This window comes from Peromyscus maniculatus, chromosome X (genome assembly GCF_049852395.1).
Source record: "Peromyscus maniculatus bairdii isolate BWxNUB_F1_BW_parent chromosome X, HU_Pman_BW_mat_3.1, whole genome shotgun sequence".
NCBI lineage: Eukaryota > Metazoa > Chordata > Mammalia > Rodentia > Cricetidae > Peromyscus > Peromyscus maniculatus.
This window is the reverse complement of record NC_134875.1, coordinates 9600207-9625517: the sequence shown is the minus strand read 5'-3', so window position 1 is coordinate 9625517 and position 25311 is coordinate 9600207. Positions and strand designations below refer to the sequence as shown.

At 35.9% G+C, this 25311-nt stretch overlaps 1 pseudogene across 1 annotated transcript; it reads left to right on the top strand.

Annotated features, from left to right (window-relative positions):
• The first annotated feature begins 9574 nt into the window (after positions 1-9574).
• On the top strand, positions 9575-17748 carry LOC102911263 (RNA polymerase II elongation factor ELL2 pseudogene; annotated as a pseudogene). The gene is made up of 2 exons (XR_013048053.1): positions 9575-9695; positions 15570-17748. The product of XR_013048053.1 is annotated as an RNA polymerase II elongation factor ELL2 pseudogene (transcript).
• The last annotated feature ends 7563 nt before the right edge of the window (positions 17749-25311 follow it).

Sequence of the window (25311 nt, the reverse complement as noted above, 5' to 3'; positions counted from 1 at the left end):
CTTCTTCCCTGAGGACTAGAATTCATGGTACTGGAAAGTGTCATAAAAGCTTCCAGAGGAGGGATAAAACCAATAGTCCTACTCATATGTGATGCCCATGAAATGACCAGTATGGCATCATAATCTTAAGGGTGCAGTGGTGGCATGTATGCCTTGGTGATAACTAATAGCTCTCTAACTGGACTTAAGGCTCACTCAACAAGATGGAAATCATGCCTGGTACTGAAAACCTAGCCAATTGCCCAATGCTAGTAAAGTCATGGATCTTGGAGGATAAACTACAACCACCATTTGAGTAAACCAGAATCACTTCTAACTGCATTCTAAATAACTGTCCTTATAGTGACAGGTATGTGTAGTCCTCACCCTTTGTTAAGAACACTTTGCTTTGAACCAGAGGGAGATCATTATGGAAAACCTCAACTAATACAAATGCAGAGTTGTAGGGTTCAGTTCTATTAGATATATCTGCAAAACACTCTTGTGCCTAAGACTTAGGGACCATTGCTAAATAAGATGTAGAAAGATGGTAAGAGTCAGAGGATCAGGTAGTTTACTGTGAGAATGATCTCATAATAATGTCAGAAGCTACCCATAAAGCTTCACCAACATGATTGTCTAACATGAGCTGAACAAGGAAAATCATTGACATGACAAAGTGAATGGGGAAAATCCCAAGATGCCTCAATTACATACAAAGAACTAATGACAACTAAGGAAAACTGAGAGTAAAGGAAATAGTCTTCTGTAAGGAAGAGCATACCAATTTGTTATCCAATATCAAATAGTCATCCCTAAAAGCATACATACAAAGTAACATTACACAGACAAAGCTGATTATTCTTAAGAATGTGTATGTATATACATATACATATATGCATCTAACAACAATTTAGAAGAAAATGATTTGGAAAGAGAGCAGGGAGAAATATATGGGAGGACTTAGAGAGAGGAAAGAAGGAGAAATGATGGCATTATATTATAATCTCAAAAATAAAAAAAATGAAAAACAAAAACAAAACAAAAAAGCTAAACACTCAAATGTGTTAAAGATATACTCAGTATTTTTAAGTAAAAATGATATTGGGGGGACTATGGCTAATTAATCTTATAGCCCATTAAGACAAAAGTTCTCTTGTGAACATGAGAGATTGGGATGGTCGAGTTGAGGGAAGGATGGGAAGAGAGAACAATGGAAGAGATATCTTGATGGAGGGGGCCATTATGAGGTTAGAGAGAAATTCCCAAGAATCCACAAGGATGGCCCCAGCTAAGACTCCTAGCAATATGTGGAGAGGGTGCCTGAACTGGCCTTCTCCTGCAGTCAGATTGGTGACTACCCTAAGTGTTATCATAAAACCTTCATCCAGTAACTGATGGAAGCAGAGGCAGAAGGTGACAGCCAGCTCCAGGAGTCCAGTTGAAGAGAGGGAAGAGGGATGATATAAGCAAGGGGGTTCAATATCATGATGGGGAAATCCACAGAGACAGCTGACCTAGGCTACTGGGAGCTCAAGGAGTCTGGGTCAATAGCTAGGGAGCCTGCATGGGACTGACTTAGGCCCTCCCCATGTGGGTGACAGTTATGTGACTTCACCTGTTTGTAGAGCCACTAGCGGGAGGGTCAGTATCTGTTCCTGGCTCATGAGCTGGCTTTTTGGAACTTACTCCCTATGGTGGGATGTCTCACTCAGCCTTGATGCAGGGAGGAGGAGCTTGGTCCTCCCTCAGCTTGATGTGCCATGCTTTGTTGACTCCTATGGGAGACCTTACCCTTTCTGAAGGGTGAGTGGGGGGTAGAAAAGAAGTGGGGGGGAGGAAGGGGGAAACTGTAGTTGGTATGTAAAATAAATAAAAAAGACAAAAGCTCTTCCTTATTCCAACCATTTTGCATTCCGTGTATTCTTTTTTAAATTGAAAATAGATTTTTTTCATTCACTATTTCTGATTATGGTTTTCCCTCCCCAAACTCTAAGATCCTCCCCACCTCTCTACCCATGCAAATCCACATCCTTTCTTTTCCTCTCTCATTAGAAAACGAGCAGGCAGGCAGGCATTGGTGGAGCATGCCTTTAATCCCAGCACTCGGGAGGCAGAGGCAGGCGAATCTCTGTGAGTTCGAGGTCAGCATGGACTACAGAGTGAGTTCCAGGAAAGGCACAAAGCTACCCAGAGAAACCCTGTCTTGAACAACAAAAATCAGAAGAAAAAGGACTCAGACTCAAAGAAAAAGCACATCAAGTACATACAGACAAAGAACAAACAGACAGATATTTAGAAATACAGAAAACTCAATAAAAACAGTATTAGAAATCATAAAAAAATGCCTAAACAAAGCATTATAAGACAAAAATCCTCCAGAAACACCATTGAGTTTGTTCTGTGTTGGCCAGCTACTGTTCAGAGTGGGGCCTGCCCTTAAGTATAGTTTGTATACCTAGAAAAAGTCCTTTGAAAAAAATGACTTTTACTATGGGAGCATTTTTCAGGTGGAGATAGCTTCTGGGTTGGGAATAGGGGATTGTATCTACTTCTACTCTCAATGTTGGGACCCCTATCTGGCTTAGACGTGTGTAGGCCCTGGGTATGTTGCCATAGTCTCTGTGAGTTAATAAGTTCAGCAATCCTGTTGTGTTAAGAAGGCCTTGGTTTCTTGGTCGCTTCTATGCCCATTGTCTCTTTCAATCTTTTGGCCTCCTCTTCCAAAGAGTTCCCTGGGCCTTGCAGGAGGTATTTAATAGAGGCATCCCATTTAGGACTAAGGGTTCCAAGGTTTCTTTATCTTTTTACATTGTTTAGTTGTGGTTATCTGCATTTATTTCCATCTACCTCAGATAGAATCTTCTCTGATGATGGATGAGCAAGGTATTGATCTATGGGTGTATCAGAATGCCATTAGGAGTCATTTTATTGCTATGTTTCTTTAGCAGATTGCTAATACTTGATTTTCCCCTAGGCCCATGGCCTATATAGTCTCAGGTTCTTAGGCACCTGAGCAGTGTTAGGGATTGGTTCTATCTTATAGACTGGACCTTAATTTATATCAGATAGTAGTTGGTTACTCCCACAACATTTGTGTCACTATCTCATAAAATATCTTGACTAGGAACACTAGTAGGGGTAAAAACTCTAGTTAGGCATCAGTTCAACTTCTTTGAGTTTAGTGAGTTATGTCGGTATTGCAATAGAGCCCTGTTTGATCCTCCTACTCTAGATTTCTAACTGAAAACAAAAATGAAAATCTAATCAAGACAGTGTAAATGCATTTGTATAGTACTTGTGTATATGAACATATATGCATATACGTGCTGTGTTTTGATTCATCCTCGGGCACTAGCATTTATCTCCAACTGAGTCATACTACCAATGCAACCATTCAAGCAGCAAAAATGCAAATATTCTTACCATTTTTGAGAACATAGAACTGACCTTGTAAAACTGTACCCTGAAAAAGTCTTTGGTACTTTCAGAATTCTAAACACTATACATTATGAAATAAATATCTACAGGCATACAAAATGGACATGATTCATTAATAAAATTATATTTTGATTAGTAAATATACAGTAATGTGAATTAATAAAAGTGACAATACACATCTCTCAGATATTCCATATTTTATACATGAAGAATTTCTATTCTGTCAAGTCATCCTCCTTATAATTTAAGTTAAGACCATGTGAGTAAGGTAGTAGTAATAATAGTGATTATGCACATATCAATATATCCTTCTTTTTTTTTTTTGGTTTTTCGAGACAGGGTTTCTCTGTGTAGCTTTGCGTCTTTCCTGGGACTCACTTGGTAGCCCAGGCTGGCCTCGAACTCACAGAGATCCACCTGCCTCTGCCTCCCGAGTGCTGGGATTAAAGGCGTGCGCCACCACCGCCCGGCCAATATATCCTTCTTTACTTACATATATGTATAGTCTTTAATCTTATTAATATATCAAATACAACAAAAGTGAACTATTCCATATCTTCTAATCCAGTGTGAATCTAAAGGATTCTAACAGGTATCATTTGGTTCATTCAGTCATAAATTAACAAAGTCAAAATTGATTAATTCCATTTTTGTCACTGTTGTGTCCTCAATCATCATCATTTTCTTAAGCAATTTTTAGTTTGTAGAAATTATTAATGGTGGGAAATTCATTTGAGGTTTTACCTACAGAGTATTTCATTAAAAATGAAATATGAATTTGAAAAAGTTAATTGGCTTCTTTAGAGACATAGTAAGGTTTACTTTTCCATAACTCCACTTCGTCTTTAAAGGGCTATGATCTTGTCCTCCTGATGATAAACAGAATTGAATGTGGCATAAGTGCTTGATTGATCTAATATTGTGTGAATTTTTAAATAACTTTCTCAGAATAAGTAATGTCATTTTTGCCATGATTCATTATTCATGGGTATATGCATAATTGATGCTTGCTGAGAAGCAGCATAAATATATGTGACTATTATGTACAATGACTTAATTTTGTAATGTGAACACTGATCTATATACAACTTTGAGATTCTCATCCTACATTATGAATATTACATTATTTTGTTTCAGCTAAGCTCTGAATATAGGTTTTATTGTGGTGGGAAGAGCAGTGGGTAGAATAGGATTCTTCAAATCTGGCAAACAGTCTAATTTAGAGAAATTGTCTTTTCTGGGTCTTAGATTCTTTTGTTATAAAATAAAGAAGTTAAGTAAAATGAACTGAAGTTCTTTTAATCTGTAGTTTTGTGAATATAATGAGTGAAGAAGGGAACTTCTAACATTCAACAACAAAATTAAACCAGAAGCTAAAAATATAATCTATCACTGTACTTTTTAATGCTACCAGTAAGATTTTTGTGATACAGATTACAATTTCAGTTATATATGACTTCATTTTGGATACTTATTAACTTTCTATGCAATAATTTGAATACACTTACCTTTGTCTATGTGTCTGCCAATTTGAAAGGTCTGTTTAATGCATAAAGAAATTTATTACTACACTAAAAAATACAAATATTCTTTTCTTTTGAAATATTAATCTACTAGTCTAATAAGAATGTATTCTCGGGCTGGAGAGGTGGCTCAGAGATTAAGAGCACTGACTGTGCTTCCAGAGGTCCTGAGTTCAATTCCCAGCAACCACATGGTGGCTCACAACCATCTGTAATGAGATCTGGTGCCTTCTTCAGACCTGTAGTCATACATGCTGTATACAAAATAAATAAATAAATCTTTAAAAAAAAAGAATGTATTCTCAACTTGAAATCATCAATAATAAAACATAAAAATTATTAAAATAAGTGAACAATTTATAAGTGCTTTCAAATGGACTATAATATAGAAAAATATGAGATATTAAAGTGACTATAAACCAAAAGTCTACAATAAATAATTCTGGTGTCCATATCAGAGGAGCAGCACATGGCAATTGACTTCAGGGGATCACCCTACCAGGAAGTGAAACCCTGATGGGCATATCTCAAATAGACATTACTCCAGGACCACAGACTGTGGTGGTATTCTAATTGTACTGAAATGTGATTTTGATTGTATGTTAATAAATAAAGTTGCCCGGGGGTCAGAGCTATTAGAGCCATAGACAGAGTGTGGCGGTGGTGGCACATGCCTTTAATCCCATAGATCTCTGTGTGTTCAGGGATACAGCCAGCATTGGAGACATATGCCTTTAAGACCTAGGGGGTTGTACATTCAGACAGTGATGAGGCAGTCACGTGTTTGGGTTTACAACCAATGAGAAGGCAGAATGACTGGAAAATCGACTTACACACAGGAAATAGCTCTCTTTCGGGAAGCTGGGACACCGCAGGCGGAAGGGTGAGATTTTAGCTCTGAGCTCTGACCTCTCGGCTTTCTCTTTTACATTGTTTCTGTGTTTCTTATTTAATAAGATGGTTGGTTACATCTACAACAGACTCAAGAATGTCGTTTGCTTTTGCTGTGCCTTTACATGTTTGCCACTGCCATCTTTCTCTGGTATCTGGTATGGTGTGAATGGGTTTGGAGAGATCCCCAATGCCTGTAATGCAGTGTCCTTATCACATGGAAATATCCTGTTCTACTGGGCATTTCTACCTGTGAATTATTAAGAATATGATTCTTCCTAAGCTTTCCGGTAATTGATGTTAAATAATGTTAGCTTAGAGTTTTGATGATGAAAAATAAAACAAGGAAGTATCATACAGTTAGAACATATGAATTTCTATTGAGGAGCCATGTAGACAATGGCTTAGGTTAATGTTTAAAAAATAATAATTGAGTCTCAGGAGCCAGGTTAGCATGATTTCTTTCAATCTTAATATTGGGAGATGGGTTCACAGGTTTCAGAGTGAATCATAACTAAAACAAAGCTTTAGAATGACCCAGATTGGATTAAGATATTTTGATAATAGCTTTAAGGTTAGGGATAAAAATCAAAGCAGTTCAATCATTACTGGCTGACATACTTTCATTAAAAAGAATTGGTTGGTGATCAAAGATGATGTCTATTTCTTTATGCATGTTTCTACCCTCTATCTCCTGATATGAGAAACTATTGATGAGTGGGTATGCACCCCAAAGATTAAAAGTAGAGCTTTAAATTTTCATGCATAAAAGTTTAGGTTTGTGATTCCTTTAAGATCCCTTATAGGGTTACCTTTCAAGATAAGTAATAAAGTGATTGATCCTTTCTTTGTAACTGCAAAATGCAGCCTGCCAGTAAAAGAACTGACAGAGAAGAATATCTTGCTTGCTTACAGTCTGTTAATCTATAACAATTTGCTTAGATATGAATGTATGTGGGTTCTTGGGGATAATTTGTTTTTCACTTTTAATATGTAGAATGTTTAATCCTATAAGAGATATAGATAACAGGCTGTTTTTTTTACTTGTATTCATTGTAATCATTCACTTGAAAAATAGAATATAACCACATTGTAATTTTTATATTGCTTGAAAGATTTTTCTGAGGTACATAAGCTGTAAAGGAAAAAAATAAAGATAGAAGGAAAACATCAATAATGGGAGAATAAGGAAGAATAAAGAAAGATAGAGGGAACATTTCTGGATAGAGGTAAGAAAAGAGAATAAAGAATATAGAAGTAGAAGAAATCAGGAGACCATCAAGAGACTGTGTGAGTGTCTTTTCCCCTAACCCCCTTAAGTAAAAACGTCATAGTATGCCAACTTTCTGGATTCCCTTTGAGCCCTGTGCTGCTTGAAGCTGATCACCAGCCAGCAATATGATAATGTTCAAAGTTTATACTTATCAAGTTGAGTCATTGAATAGAATACTGTCCTATTTCAATATGCAATCTTGGCTACCAAAAAAGTTTAATTAATATTGATATGGGAAACTTCCATCTGACCCTAGGAATGCTGGTTTTTTTTCTAGATACACCAAGAGTGTTCTTCATGCCCCAGATTCTATCCATTAATGAATCAGGCATGTGTATTTTTATATATATTATTATTACATAAATGTGATGATTTAATTTCCAATATAATTTCACTTAAGAAGAACAGTACACATTTTCATAACAGTAATCAGTGCTTTGAGCACTGTTTAGAACTGTCCTAAGCAGATATCAATACTAGTCAAATAGAAATAAAAAGTCACATGACCACTAACATCAATAATATCTTTTAGAACACAATAGCTACTGTTTCAGGACACAGAGGGATTTTAAATTTGGGAAATGTGGGTCAACCAGATGATTCAGTGAGTAAAGGATTATGCTGCTAAGCCCAATGACCTACATTCACTCCTGTCACCTACACAGCAAGAGCAGAGAGTTGACTCAAGGAAGTTGTCTTCTGATGTCCACATGGATGCCACAGCACAATTCCCTGTCACAAAAATATTGTTATAAAATATATAAATGAAATAACTTTTCTTAGTTTTTATTTATCTAGGCACAAAATAATATACAATACGACTTTGAGGAGCAAGATCTACAGCATTCTCTACAAGGACATTTCAGGAAGGAAAGGAAAAATGTGGAGACAAACATTTCCTGAAATCATTTCTAGACAGGCATGGTGTCACATATCTGTAATCTTAGCAGGAACATCAGCAGTTCAAGGTCATCCTTGGCTATATAGCAAGTTGTTTTCCAGCCTGGGCTACATGAAACACTGAAAAACAAAAGACTAAATAAAAAGCAAAACAAATAATTAATATTTTATGTGCTCTTTTAAGATGAGAGCATTGCAAATCACAGTTGTGTATTCATATTATGCTTTATTGTATTTTTAAGGAAATAAAAGTATTGCTTCAAATTACTAGAAAAAACTGAGTAAATAAATTTCAGTATTTAGAAGCAACTATCCATAAAGTAACAAAACTCTAAACTGACAAAAACAGTTAGATTAAAAAATAAAGTAATTGAATGAAATTAAAAAGCTTCTCCATTGGAGGGAAAATGAGTTTTCTCCAATAGAGTAACACTGTAGGTATATCAAACACTACAGGATGGGACTCATGTTCAGGGGTAGCTAACCAACATATAATAGACTCCACATAATTTTGTGTATGCTTTTGTTTGGCTGCAGTTTGTGTTATTGGATTATTTTGTTTTCTTGGTTTGGAAATTTTTTGTTGTTGTATTGGATTTTTGTTTGTTTTTTTTTTGAGAAAAAACTTAAAGTTAGGTGGGTATGGAAAGGGAAAGGATCTGGTAGGAGGGGAAGGATATAATCAAAACATACTCAAATTTTAAAAATGTTTTAAATAATACAAATATAATGATAAATAAATAGAAAGAAAGAAAAGCTTCAAAGCAAACATTCAAGGGAAAAGACACTCTAGAAGATTGGAGAAAATTTTTCTAGCTAAGCATCTGACAGATTGTCAGTGTTGAGAATGTACTGAAAATATTCAAAGTCAAATACCCCAAAGTTAAATAACCCAACAAATAAATGGGCTAGTAAACGGAAAACATTTGAAGACCTTAGAACTTAGAAGACCAAGTACAAAATGCTAAAATGTTTATGAAAAACAGTTCAGCATTCTCACCAATCAAGAAAATATAAATGCATGTTGATAGTCTATCTTACTTCAGTCTGAAATGCCATCATTATGAAAATAACAACAAATCCTAGAAAGGATATAGAGAAAGGGGAACCCACATACCTGCTGACAAAATGTGTAGGTACCTTGATTTGCATTTTCAGCTTCAGATTTTTGCCATTGATAAATCACCTAGTCTATGATTGTTACAGCAGCTCCAATTAGGACATTTAACCTGAAGACTATTAATAAGAAAACATCAGGGGCTGGAGAGTTGGCTCAGAGGTTAAGAGCACAGGCTACTCTTCTAGAAGACTGGGGTTCAATAGACCCATATGGTGGCTCACAACCATCTGCAACTTGTGTTCTAGGAAATAAATGCTTTATAGACATACATGCAGGCAAAACACCTACAACACATAAAATAAAATTAAAGACTTAAAACAACAGCAAAAACACTAATTTGAGAGGGTTGAAGGAAAGTAATATCTTTAAGGGAACTGAAGTTTTGCTTTAAGTCAGGGGATGGAGAATGTTAGAGGAGATTAGTGATTGTGGTGTCAGAGTTCTAGAAGCATTGATATGTTGATAGTTACATAGCAAAGGACATTAAGTGCTGTGTGAAGGTACACTGCAAAGACTACAGTGCTCTAGAAAGCACATAACCTAGATGATGACAATGAACAGTGGACAGGTAAGAAAAGGTAGACATATTGCCAAATGTGGCTAGGTCTTAAGGGTGTTTAAAGTTAACAACAGTGATTTGAACCTGTGTTTGTGCATTTTTTCTTTAACTAAGAAGATAAAACATGTACTATATAGTGGATACCAGTGCGATCTAAGATATCTGCTATAAATGCCTCCTCTTACACAGAAATTTGCTCAAAGTTTGGGTTTTGATAGTCTAATTTGTTTACATAGTGTGTCAAAGCCATGTTTTGAGGCACTATCAAACTGGAAGGTGGTATAGCACATAAGTTGGTATACATGTTTTATACTACATAAGTTGGACAGATTAAGAATTTTTTGTCATTCTCACTGCTACAGAACACAACGAGTCCTTATAAATTAGATTAGTGTTCTTATAAATGTAATTCCCGAGAGATCCCTGTCCACTTTTTATATCCCAGCATAAACTAGTAAGACACAGTCTGTGGATCAGAAAGTAGTTTCTCATCAGTCACCAAATAGCAATCCAGACAAAGCTACAAATTTCAGATTGGGGCAACAATCAGGTGATGTCCTTTAAATATGTTTCAATGTCAGAGACTTTTTATATGTTATTATTATCCAATCTCACAATTCCTTCTGAAATAAGCATTTAATGTGTTATTAACAATGTGCTGAACTATACTTCTTCAAACAACAAAAATTTTATGTATTTTTAAAATATAATTTTGTCACTAGATCAATGAGTATATTAGAATTATATCCACTAACTAGAGCAATAAGATTCATGTAAACAAGTCAATTCTTCACAGCTCAAAATCACAATATACAACTCTGTCATTCTTCACCTTTTTATACTTTGATTGCAAGTTTTGAGGGGTGATTTTATAAAACTTAAGTGTACATTACATGAAAAATAATTTATGTAATAAAATATATATTCCATTTTGTATATTTTTAAAAATTTGAAATGTCAAGTCCTTTGTCATATTATTTAATTTTTACATTTATCTTGTGATATATATAGAGAGAATTTATACCTATTATGAAGCAAAATTCTAATTTGATATCCTTGCTAAAATGTTGACAATTAGTATTTTAGTAATGCTTATATAATTGTCTACCATTTATCCATTGATTATCATAGTTTTGTTTATTGTCTAGTAGGTTCTGTCATTTTGTTTATTTTCATCTATTTTTCCTAAAAGTTTTTTTATTTCTCTCCCTGCTAATAATTGTTGCTTTATGTTATATTATTAGGTAGAGAAGCTATTCACTTTCAGTCCCATTTGTGAGATTCCTTTAGTTCTAGGAGAACACACACACACAAAAAAAAAAAAAAAAAAAAGCACAGAATCAACTAACCTGGGCTCATAGAGGCTCACAGAGAATGTACTGCCTACCAGAGAGCTTGCATGGGACTGACCGAGGCACTCTGTACATATGTTACTGTAGCTAGAGTTTTTTTTTTATTTTTTGCCTTGCCCACAGTCAGGACAAATCTTTGTCACCCTCCAGTCCCACAACCACTCAGACCCCACCAAGTAAACACAGAAACTTATATTGCTTACAAACTGTATGGCTGTGGCAGGCTTCTTGCTAACTGTTTTTATAGCTTAAATTAATCCATTTCCATAAATCTATACCTTGCCACGTGGCTCGTGGCTTACCGGCATCTTCACATGCTGCTGGTCATGGTGGCGGCTGGCAGTGACTCTCTTTCCTTTTCTGTTCCCTTAATTTTCCTCTCTGTTAGTCCCGCCTATACTTTTTGTCTGGCTACTGGCCAATCAGTGCTTTATTTATTGACCAATCAGAGCAACAGATTTGACATACAGACCATCCCACAGCACTTTTTCTTTTCTTTTTTCTAAAAAGGAAGGTTTTAACTTTTACACATCTCCAAAGCCAGGTTGGTATATTTGGGAATTTGGGCGTAGCTTTTCTTACTACTTTTTGCTGGAGGGGGCGCTGTATCTTATGGAGACACAAAGATAATTTTAGGATCATGGAATAGTCTGTGAGGCTGTATTGTCTGAGCCAGTTGTCTTGAGATGATTGTGAATGTTGGATTATCTGGGCTATGGTGTTATCAGAGACATTTTAGGGGGTCTTGGCTGGTCAAACCTGATGTATCTTAATCTGGAACAAATCCATAGCCTCTGGCTTTCTGTGGAAACAAAAACAGAGCCTCCTTTCCAAAGCAACATATCCTTACATCCAAATTTTGAAGTCAAGGTACCTTTAAAATATATATTTTGGCATAACTCAACATCTTTTGTAATCAAATGCTTTTCTTCAGTTACGAATATCAAAGAGAATATAATCCAGATTTTCTGTGTGGTAGCCATCTTTATGTGGCTTATTTTTTATATTACCTCGAGCCTATTGCTTTAAACTACAGCATTCTAAGACTGAAACTGCGCTGTGGCTGCTGGCTCTGCCCACTTCAGCTTCTCAGAATGGTGGTGGTATGTTTTCTGCCAGCTCTGGGAGCCATTAACTCTCAGAAATAGTGGGTCTATGTTTTTATTCAAGCAGTATGTAGCCCAGAAAGCTTTTTTGTTTTGTACCAGCAAAGGCTAAATCTACAATGCAGCTTAATTTGCCACTTGCAGAGCCTCATTCCCGCCAAACTTTAGGTCAAGCGCACACGCCAGGAAACTGCCATAGTAGCTCAAACACACAGGCTGCCGCTAGCTTGAAAGAGACAACTAGGACCAGTTTTTAGCTCCGTTTTAGAATCTTTTTACTCAGATTTTAGGTGGAAACTCTTGCCCCATGTTGGGCGCCATTTGTTGCTGGAGAGGTTCTCTCCAGATTCCACCAAGCCCCGAAGTCCTACAACCCACATATAAAATAATCACTCAGATCCTTATATTACTTATAAACTGTATGGCCATGGCAGGCTTCTTGTTAGCTGTTTTTAATATCTTAAATTAACCCATTTTTATAAATCTATACCTTGTCACGTGGCTCATGGCTTACTGGCAACTTTACATGTTGTTTGTCCTGGCGGTGGCTGGCAGTGTCTCTTCCTGTTCTTTTTGTTTTCTCAATTTTCCTCTCTTTTTGTTTTGTCTATACTTCCTGCCTGGTCACTGGCCAGTGTTTTATTTATATAGAGCAATATCCACAGCATGTTACAGCTGTATAGCTTTATCTTCTTGTAGGACTCCTAACAGTCAGAGCAGGGGCTGTCTCTGACTCCATTAACTGCTTCTGGGACCCTTTCCTCCTACTGGTTTGCCTCATGCAGCCTTACTAGGGGAGGAGGTCCCTAGTCTTGCTGCAACTTGATATGCCATGGCTAGCTGATATACATGGGAGGCTTGCATTTCTCATACTAGAAAGCAGGAGAAACGGATGCAGTGAGGGGAGGAGGGTTGTTGCAAGGAGAGACTGAAAGAAGGGGAAACTGTGATCAGGCTGGAAAAGATAATTGATTAATAAAATAAAAAAGGAATAGATTGGGTCAATATTTTCAAGACTTTCATGTCTATAAAATAATTTTATATTTTTGTCACAATGTGCCTGTCTTCTCATTCTTTTGTCAAAAGACATTTTGTTGTTATCTGAAAACAAGACTATGATTGGAATATTTTTTTAGTATCTAAAGTATTGTATACATAAAGACAGGAAACACAGCTTATTTATGTTTATATTTACTAAGGATCTCCAGCAAGAATAAAATAGCATTCATATATGTATGAAGGCATTATATTGCTGACAATACTTCTGCATTACATTGATTTAATGTTATTTCTGCATCAGTTATTTCATTCTTCTATTTTATAGAAATGTACTGTGAAGTTATGGGATTATGAAAAATATTAAAGAGGAATGAAGCATCTCTCTGACATTAATAGACTCATATACTTCTTGATGTGATAGAGATATAGATTTGCCTTAAAAATGCAAAGGTGTTGCTAGTTATTCTCTTGACATGTAGAAACTGCTTCTCTTATGTAGCTATTGATTAAAGAGTATAGTATAGTACTGTGGACAAAAAATGGCAAGAGTCAGTAAAATTACACATCCAGTAATCTCTATGGTTCTAAAGGTCATAGACTAGTATAAAAACAAATGTAATGATGATATAATATGTGTTATTTTTTAGAGAATTTATACAAAATGCTCTGAGGTAATAATGAAGGCAATAATTATTTTTGATGATAGATGTTACAAATGAACTTAGCTTTAAGCTAGATATCTAAGAGTGAATAGAAATTTAGCAGAGTGAACCTATCAAGAGTGAGACTTGCTGGGCATGCCTGTGATCACAGCACTCGAGAGGCAGAGGCAGGCAGATCTCTGTGGTTTCCAGGCCAGCCTGGTCTACAGAGTGAGATCCAGGACAGGCATGAAAACTACACAGAGAAACCCTATCTTGAATAAACCAAAAAAAAAGTAAGAAAAAAAGAAGAAAGAAAGAAAGAAAGAAAGAAAGAAAGAAAGAAAGAAAGAAAGAAAGAAAGAAAGAAAGAAAGAAAAATGTGTGAGACTTAACATGAATATGAATTTGTTTAAAGAAGTACCAACTGCTTCCTAAATCTTTGAGGGATAACTCTAGCTACTAGAGTCAAGCAATGTAAAGATTGGCAAAACCCAATCCCTTATTAAATTCTTATCCTGGTCAAAGTAACATATATGAAACCATCAAGTGAATGTAATCTGATTGCAGTTAGTAAATGTGCTCTATACAAGATAATGGAAAGAGTGTTCTGGAGTGACTGTGAATGGTAGGGCACTTTTTTTTGAAGTATTAAAATATTGTACTTTTATATAAATATTTCTTTGATATAATTTCTGATCTTGATCATCTGAAAGGGTGATCTTTTTACACAGCCAATTAGAAGCAATATGTTCTAGAATTCTATTTTTTTTTTGGTTTTTCAAGACAGGGTTTCTATGTGTAGCTTTGTGCCTTTCCTGGAGCCCACTCTGTAGCCCAGGTTGGTCTTGAACTCACAGAGATCTGCTTGCCTCTGCCTCCCGAGTGCTAGGATTAAAGGCATGTACCACCACTGCCTGGCAGGAATTCTATTTTTTAAGAAATTTTTTTATTCATTTTACATACCAATCACAGACCCCCCTCTCCTCCCTCCTCCTACCTCCTCAAAGGCTTTCCCCCTTAACCCACTCTCCATTTGTTCTAAAATTCTATTTTTTAAGAAATTTTTTATTCATTTTGGTAGGGCACTATCTTAAATAGAATGGTAATGTGAAGACTCTAAATAAATAAGAGGAATAATGCAATAAAAGATTATGGAGAAGAACATTAGTGGGAAGAAGGGATATCGAGTGAAAGGCTGATAGAAAAACAGTAATGAGCAAATTACTTCCCATTATTAGAGATGTATAGAGATTTAAGAATTAAAAAACACACCTCTAAATTCTTTATTTTCATCTATTATTAATGCAAATTATATGGTTGCAAGTGAAAACCCCTGTGGATAGGCCAAACTCCAATCCTTTGAAAGATTAAAAAGATGTCTTTCATGACAGACTAAGTATAATGTGGACATGCTTTTAATCATGTCATGTGGAAGCCTTTTCCTCCAGCCTCCACTAATTTGTAGATGTTGTTGATTCCATTATCAAGTACCTTTACTTTAATTTCTGAGGAGATAATTTTGTATACTAAATTCAGAGAATAACATATTTTCAGTTTGAGCTAATACGGCTTCTGGAAGAGAAGCTATAAAGATGAAAAATAATTAAATTCTTACGACAATTTTATCTCTCCCAAATTTTCCTCAGTTAGCTATTTCTCTTATTTGTTCAACTAGGATAAAATATTTTCTAAGTAAAGTTTTATAAACAATAGTAATAATAGTTCATATATGCCAAGGAGAATAAAATCATTTTTTTTTCTTTCAAACTTTGATTTTTACAGGTATGACTATTTGGCTTCCTTTGGAAGCAGAGCAACAGGAAAAATGATAGGACAGATGCCTGTGAAGGAGGCAGACAGCATAGACCCAGGGCTGAGCAATGCCAACAGGCTGCCCCTGGGGTTTCCAAGGCCAATGATCCAGGCAAGTTCCCCATACCAGAACAATAAGTATTCATTACCTTCCCAAGGTTCTCAGTTCCAAGGATTTCAACAGCTTAGCAAAATCTCACCAAACAATTCATCTACTGATATGAAAAACTTTAACTATCAATTGTCAAATGTCAGTAATGACACCCAACAATCCAAAATCAGCAATCCCCAACCAAATGTGTCAAATTCTATCCGCCCACAATTCAACTGCACACAATCAATCCAAGACAAAATGATGGTGAATAGAGCCACCAGCTCTTCTCAACTGACTCCACCAATAATGACAGAAGCAGAAGAGAAATCCTGCAATACATGGAAGAATATTAGAAAATCATATGTACAGAAAAAGGTGCCAGTTCGAAAAGTGTCTCAATTTGTTCCTGATCAAGCACCTGATAGGAAAAGAACAACCCCTCTCAACCATGGACATGCCTTCCAAAAGTCAAAGCCAATAAATGGTGTCCACACTTGGTCATATAGGGACAGAGTGATTCACCTACTGGCACTGAAAGACTACAAGAAATCTGAACTTCTTGTTCAACTGCAAAAAGATGGCATCAAAATAAATGACACCAATTTTCTTGGAAAAATACTGCTGCAGGTGGCTAATTTGAATGCCACTACTTTGTCATATACTTTAAAAGACAGTATCTTCAAAGAGGTCCAGAGAGATTGGCCTGGTTATAATGAGGTAGACAAGCAGTCATTGGATTTGGTGCTTTCCAGAAAACTGCGACCGTTTCATAAAGCTACCAAGGCTACCCCTTGCAAAGAATCATCTGTAGTTTCTAAAATAGATGATGCATCATCCTCAAAGGATCATTTTCACTACTTGTCTAGTATTGACACTTTAATGAAAAACAAAGGTGGACTCTTTCCCCCTAAATCTGCTATACAGTTAACATCAAATGACCAAGTAAGTGGTAACAGTGAGAAATCTTTAATTCTGCCATGTTCTGCAACTGCTACCAAATACATCCCTTTACCATTGCCTACCTCTCATCTGCCAATCTCAAATTCACCACTGCTCATGAAATGCAATCATAATGTTTACAGTGCTCCAGAAAGATCTGGGACTCAAAATCCATGTGACAGCATCAATCATGACAGTGGCATGTTTGAAAGAGAGTTGAATAAACACACTTCATTTGAAGCTCCATCTTGTGTTTCAGTTCAAAAAAAGTATTCAAAGCCAATAGAAATACAGAATTTCATGCCTGAGAAGTTCAAATGTACATTTGCAAAGCGAAAAACAACCATTCCAAATTGCATTGCCAGCCCAATGGAGAAACAGAAGATAGATTTTAAAAAACAAGATGAAATTATGAAGTCAACTTCCAACAAGGAAGTTAAAAAAGTTTTCCCTGACTCTGGGAAGACATATTTTACACCTGGGACTCCAGATTATTTTGCTAATTATTCCATCATAGTTTCCTCTGACCAACGTCAGAGTTATGAGAAGGAATTCAGGGCAGATTATAATGAATATCAGGCCATGTACAATAAGATACAGATTTCATGCACACCAATCATTGATTTAGATTCAGAAAGAAAGGCCTTTTCTCCAGGATCAAAAGAATATCAAGATATTACTAAGAAAATTTCAGTAGCATATCAGAAAATGCGACAGCTTAATCCTAAATTTTGTGAAGAAAAAGATAGATGTGTGTTTCTTTACAACAAGCTGGTTTACATTAAGAAGTTAATAAATGATTTTGACCAGCAAGAAGTAAAGTCAACACAATAATGGAAGGTTTGAAAAAGAATAAACTTCGCTCATTGAAATTCCAGATAACTTGCTCCAAAATTCTAAAGGGATGGCACTTGCAAGTGTTTTGAAACTTGCAACAATGTTTAAATTTAGTTTGTTTTTTTATTTTTTTTGCATTCCTACAATTGTGAAGCTTCATTTTATGATTCTTTAACCTCCAATATTTGTGCTTCCAGTACATATTTCATAATGTTATGAACCCAATGTCTATGAAATAAAATTGTACACATATAAAAATAAAATGAGCAAGTTGAAATACTTTTGGATAAGCAGTCTCTCTTCTTGGACAGTCTTAATTCAAGTTAATTGTTCAAACAGAGGTTTAGAACTTTACACCTAGTACTGCTTCATATCTTGGCAAAACACCAGTTACAGTCAAATACCTAAAGATTTTGAACTATGGGGGATGTCTTAGTTGAGTTACTATTGCTGTCATGAAACACCATGACCAACACAAATTGAGGAGGAAAGGGTTTATTTGGCTTATGTTTCCAAATCACTGTTGGTCGGCAAAGGAAGTCAGGACTGGAACTCAGGTCAGGAACCTGGAGGCAGGATCTGATACAGAGGTCATGGAGGAGTGCTACTTACTGGCTTGCTCCTATGGCTTTGCTCAGCCTGCTTTCTTATAGAACCCAGGACCACCAGCCTAAGGATGGTCACACCCACACACAATGGACTGGGCCCTCCCCCCATGAATCACTAATTGAGAAAATGTGTACAGTCTGATCCTATGGAAGCATCTTCCCAATTGAGGTTCTCTACTCTTTGATGACTCTAGCTTGTATTATGTTGACATAAAACTAGCCCATACAAAGTTTTAAATTATTTGTATTCAAAATACTACTGCCATTCAAATAAAATGCCTTGTATTTACAAATTTAATTCTGAAATGTTTCCCCAAAGTTGTATCCTTTAGTTAATGTCTGTATCAACCATCCAAAAGAAAATTGATACATACCAAAGAAAGTAAATAATCATTATATAGTCAAGGAAGCCTATTAAGAAAACAAGCAATTGTGAAATCATTACCAATTTAGGAGTAAGCACACTTTCACCACCACTGAAGCAACCATGGTGTGGCTCTAATCTAGTTTGTTTCTCTCAAGGTTGTGAACATTCCTCAAGTTTACATTGATCTTTGTTTTCCCTTTAATACATCTGCTATGATTTAATTTGAAATGTCCCTCAAAAACTCACATTTTGAATGCTTCTTCCTCAGACAAATAGTGCTATATTGGGAGGCTGTGGAAACTTAATAAGAGTCAAAACTGACCTTGTTAGATATAGGTTATTAAGGGTGGTCCTTTAAAAGTTACTGAGTCCTTGGTTCCTGTCTAGCTCTGCACTTGCTGGATCATCATTACATGAATAGCATCTACCACATAGTCTAACTGCTGGGAATCAAATGTCTCTGCCATTGTTGCTGCACCATGATGGAATAAAACCGTGAACCCAAATAAACATTTTTCCCGTAATTTTTTTCTATCAGGTAATGTGTTCACAAAGATTCAAAATTAAATAATATAACACATGTTAAGAAGCATCCTGAAAATTATCATTCATAGTTTTTTTCATTTTTTGTTGAAAATAGGTTCTTTTCTTATAATACATCTGAACCACAGTTTCCCCTCCCTCTTCTCCTCCTACCCTCCCACCTCTCTTCTCCCTTAGATGCACACCTTCTCCATTTCCCCTTCAGAGAAGAACATGCCTCTAAGAGATGCTAGACAGACAGGACAAAACAAGATACAATATGACAAGGTGAAAGTCTTCGTATCAAGGCTTTACAAGGCAACCCATTATAAATATGCTGTTATAATACACAGTTGTTAGCTGTGACTTTCAACCAATCTTACAGACTAGGATTTATACTATTTTGTTTTATTTATTGAGACAAGCTTTCTCTATGTAACAGACCTGGCTGTCCTGGAAACTGCTCCATAGAGCAGGCTGGGCTTAGACTCATAGAGATCCACATGCCTCTGCCTCCTGAGTGCTGGGATTAAAGACCTGTGCCACCACTGCTCAATTTATTCTTTATTTAAAAAAGATCCCTTATTATTTCAGGGTGTATCTTTTAACACTGTAGTCTTAAGATTCTATCATAGGATTGATCATTTATATCTAAAGCAAAATATTTGAAAATTTAGAATTTTATATTTAATTAATATACTCTCTAATGTGTCAGTCCTATAACAGTTAAAAAGCAAAAATAATTCTCATTTTTAGTAGTACTGCTTTTAAAAACAACTTATTAGAGCATCCCTTTAAACTCTACATGAGTAAGAAGTCCATTTCCTTCTAGTGTATAGTATATAGTTTATTTTGGATAGTGTACAGTCTATCTGAACTTTTGTAAAGTCAAAAAGTAACTTTCAAATCAGGCCTTAGACTTCTGTATTACAGGACATAAATTTTGTTTTTTGTTTCATTTTTTGTTTTTTTTCTTTTCTATTTCCTTTTATTTCTTCTTCACCCATACAGTACATCCCAACTGCATCCTCCTCTCCAAGTCCCCACCACCACCTCCCCTCTTTCCTAGATCCATTGCTCCTCTGTTTTCCTTCAAAAAATAGGAGGCCTCCAAGGGATATCAACCAAACACAGCATAACAAGATGCAATAAGACTAGAAACAAATCCTCATATCAAGGAAAAGCATCCCAAGAGCAAATAAAACAGTCAGAGACATTCTATCTGTACCTCGGCTATTATGGAACTTTTAGAACATGATTTTTGAAAATTTATACCTTTTGCTTAAATATTTTTCTTAAAATCAGTATAAATCAACATCACCAACATATTTATTGGCTTGTGACTGATTAAATACTTCCCTCACTTTTAGAATGAAAATAGAATTTTTACTTACTGAATGATACTATTAACATATCTCATTCTAGAGTCATTAAAAGTAAGAATTCCTTCAGGCTACATACGTATTTGTTAGCATTTATATTTACATTCCATATACATGACCTTAAAATTAACGATGTGCTTAATAAAACCTCTGTGCTATTTCTGAAAGGGCAAGGTAGCTTACTTTGCTTGACAAGTCATACAATTTGACCTTATTTTTGCCAAGATGAGATTTTTGGCTAGTGCCATCCAATGTATAAGCTCAGGAAGCTTCATCTGACAGTCCAAATTCTGAAGTCTCTACAGACATCTCACTGTGGTTGATATATTATACACCCCAATAAAACTTACATGGTGATCAGAGCACAGAACAGCCACTATATTAGACATAGAGGCCAGAAAGTGGTGGCACACATACTTTTAATCCTATCATTTTGGAGGCAGAGATCTATCTGGATCTTTGTTGAGTTCAAGACCACACTGGGAAGAGAGCCAGGCATGGTAGCACACACCTTTAATCCCAGCACTCAAGATCTCATGTCTTTGCTTGAGAAGGACCCATGCCTTTAATCCCAGGAAGTGATGGCAGGAAGCAGAAAGGTATATAAGGCATGAGGACCATGAATTAGAGGCTTTTAGTGGCAGTTCAACTGAGACACTTAAGGGTGAGGTCTCAGAGACTTTCAGTCTGAGTATTCGTGGAAAGAGGAGTGGTTGAGGAGTTGGTGAGGTAAGGTTGGCTGTAGCTTGCTCTGTTTCTCTGATCTTTCACCTTTCACCCTAATATCAGGCCTGGGTTTTTTTTTTATTAAGATTCATGTTACATCTCACAGTTCATGTATACCCTACCTGAGGATTTCCTCAATAGGAGATATTTTGTCTGAGAGTGGAAAATGGAATATATATTTACTGGATTTTAGTAGCTTTATCTAGTGAAGGGGATCCTGTTGGGAAGGACAGGTTGGGAGTATCACATTTTAACAATACAAAAAGTGACATACACATATAAGACTACATAGTTGTTAAACACATCGAAGTGTGGATTCAGCCTAAACTCTCAGTAAATGGAGGCAGAAACATCTTTCTTACATGAGGGTTTCTGCTGCAGTTTCAAGGAAGATTGTACCAAAATAGTTTATGTGCCTAGCAATGGGTTGGGTGCTTGAGAAAATTGATAATGGTTGTTGATTTAGGACAATTCCATGAGTTAAAAATTAATGAAATGCATTGCTGTAATAAAGAGGGCCTTGTAGATTCTGGGGGTGCAGGAAAGGTAAGGAACAATTTATAAAAATTGACTTACACAGAGTTTGCTCCTGGCACTATGCTAAATTATTCAACTTAATTTTTGTTTTAGTTCATTTTCACAGGAGCTGTCTCTACAGGAGAACAGTCTTCAGGCCATAAACATTGAGGGGAGAGGGAGAAAGTGATTGTTGGTATTTTCTGCACACACTGTTAACATATTTACTTGGACAAGAGGAAGACTTTGCCATTCCTCTGAGCCTCATCATTCCCATGGAGCTGAGCCATTGTGGTCTTTGACATAGTCATGTTCATGTCAAACATTACACATTCATCAGGTTCTGTACAAAATCTAAGTTAGGTACACAGTGATTTTTTTTTCCGAGACAGGGTTTCTCTTTGTAGCTTTGTGCCTTTCCTGCAACTCGCTTTGGAGACCAGGCTGGCCTCGAACTCACAGAGATCCACCTGCCTCTACCTCCTGAGTGCTGGGATTAAGGGCATGCGCTACCACCGCCTGGGCACAGTGATTTTATTGCTATTCAATTCTATTCTAGTGAACATGATAGAATATTGAAACTTCTTGTTCTTGGATTAATTTGTGCACAATAACCATCTTATCCTCTTTTTTTCTACCTTCCCCCAGCAACTGGTTGATAGTATTCTGCTATCAACTTCTGTGAGATCAGCATTTTTAGATTCACATAAGAGTAACTGAAAATAATTTGAATATTGTCACTATAATTAAAGAATACATATGTGAGATGTTATATGTGCTATTCTGTAGCACGCTTTCTTTTAGGCTACCAACCAGCTCCCAAATCACAACACAGAGGCTTATTACTAGACATGAATGCTTTGTCTTAGCTTATGCTTGTCCCACTAGTTGTTATAACTTAAATTAACCTGTTTATATTCATCTACATTTTGCCTTAGAGCTTTATACCTTTCTTTCATTCTGCATGTCTTACTTCATGTCCATCTGTCTGGCAGCTACCTGGCTGGCCCTGGGCATTTCCCTCTCTTTCTCCATAGTTCTCTTCTCTCTCATTCTCTCTCCAGCCTAGATGATTCCTCTTACTTATTCTCTATTCCTCCAGCTTTACCTATTCTTCTACTGCCTAGCTATTGGCCATTCAGCTTTTTATTAGACCAATCAGGTACCTTAGGCAGGCAAAGTAAAACAGCAACACATCTTTCCATAATTAAACAAATGCAAGATAAAACAATTCTAACACACTTTTATACAGATAAAATAATATTTCACAAAATAAACAAATGTAATACATCTTGACATAGTTAAAATAATAATCCACAAGACTATTCAACCAGATCTTATCTTTAAACAATGAATACACAAAATGAAACAATGTATTTTACATAGTAACATATATTTATTATTTTTAAGTACAAAATGATAAAGTCATTAGAATGATTTGCATTTCCCTGAAGACTAAGGATGTTAAACATTTCTTTAAGTGTTTTATTTTTGGTCATTTAATATCCTTCTGTTGAGAATTCTCTGTTTTGATTTGTATCCCATTTTTTTCATAGGATTATTTGTTTGTTTTTTTTGATGTCTAGGTTCTTGAGTTCTTTATATATTTTGGAGATCAGCCCTCTGTCAGATATAGGGTTGGTGAAGATCTTTTCCCATTCTGTAGACTGCTGTTTTGTCTTATTTACTGTGCCCTGCAATTTTCTACATTGACATCCATTTATGCCAGCACCATTTGTTGAACATGCTTTTTTTTCTATTGTATAATTTTGGCTTCTTTGTCAAAAATCTGGTGTTCATAGGTATATGGATTATTGTCAGGATCTTCAATTTGATTCCATTGGTCAACATGTAAATTTTTAAGCCTATATCAAGCTGTTTATATTGCTATAGCTCTATAGTAGAGCTTGAAGTCATGGATGGTGATGCCTCTAGAAATTGCTTTATTGTAAAGAATTGTTTTAGCTATCCTAGGTTTATTATATTTCCATATGAAGCTGAGTATTGTTCTTTCAATATCCGTGAATAATTGTGTTAGGATTTTGATGGGGATTGCATTGAATCTGTAGTTTGCTTTTGGTAAGACTGCCATTTTTACTATGTTAGTTCTACCTATCCATGAGCATAGGAGATGTTTCTATTTTCTGATATCTTCTTCAATTTCTTTCTTCAGGTTTTAAAGTTCTTGTCATACAGGTCCTTCACTTCTTTAGTTAGAGTTACCCAAGGTATTTGATATTATTTTTGGCCAATATCAAGCTGTTTTTTATTATTATACTAGAGCTTGAAGTCAGGCATGGCAATAACTCTGGACTTCTTTAATTGTAAAGGATTATTTTATCTATCCTGTTTTTTTTCTATGTGAACTTGAGCACTATTCTTTCCAGGTCTGTGAAGAATTGTGTTGGGATTTTGATGGGGATTGCATTGAGTCTGTAGATTGCTTTTGCCATTTTCACTATGTTAATCCTATCTATACAAGAACATGGGAGATCTTCCCATTTTCTGATGTCTTCAATCTCTTTCTTCAAAAACTTAAAGTTATTGTCATGAATGCCTTTCACCTGGTTGGTTAGAGTTATCCCCAAGATATTTTATATTATTTGTGGTTATTGTAAAAGGTGTTGTTTCTCTGATTTTTTTTCTCAGCTCATTTATCATTTGTACATAGGAGGGCTACTGATTTTTGAATCTTATATTCTGCCACATTACTGAAGGTTTTTGTCAACTGTTAAGATTTTCCTGGTAGAATTTTTGGTGTCACTTATTATGATATCATATTATCTACAAACAGTAAAAGTTTGACATCTTCCTTTCCAATTTGTATTTCCGTGATCCCCTTTTGTTGCCTTATTTTTCTAGCTAGAAATTCAAGTTATATACTAAATAGATATAGAAAGAGTGGACAGCCTTGTTTTGTTCCTAATTTTGTTGTTGTTGTTGTTTTGTTCCTAATTTTAGGGGAATTCATTTGGGTTGCTCTCCATTTAATTTGATGTTGGCTGGTGGCTTGCTGTATATTGTTCCTTGTATTCCTGTTCTCTCCAAGACCTTTATTATGAAGGGGTGTTGGATTTTGTCAAAGATTTTTTCAACATCTAATGAGATGATTATGTGGTATTTGTTCTTTCAGTTTGTTTATATTTTTTTGTTTCATATGTTGAACCAACCCTGGATCAATGGGATAAATTCTATTTGATCATGTGGAATGATGTTTTTTATGTGTTCTTGGATTCTATTTGCAGGTGTTTTATTATTTTTGCATCAATGTTCATGAGGGAGTTGTGGGGCATTTACCCACTAACCCCACAGCTCCCCAGAGTTTTCCTGAGTGTGAGCAGCAGGAAATATTAGATAGAAGGATTTATTGCGGAGAATATCGCGGAGATAAACAGATAGAAAATAAAGGATAGCCTCGAGAGGGCCTGGAACCTATTTCAAAGGGCCCTGACAGTCTCTGCCCCAGGGTTTTTATAGAGACACCAATGGGTGGAGCAAAAGACCTCCTCCCCCAGCACAGCCAAGTGCAGACCATCTCAGACACCTGCACTCAAGCCCGTGGTCCTAATCATCCTCTACTCGGACCTGCTGGGTAAAGCCACGAGGAACCTGAGAACGGGCTCCCACAGGTCCCCCCTTCTTAATATATATATATATATATATATATATATATATATATATATATATATATATATATATATATATATATCAAACTATTAAT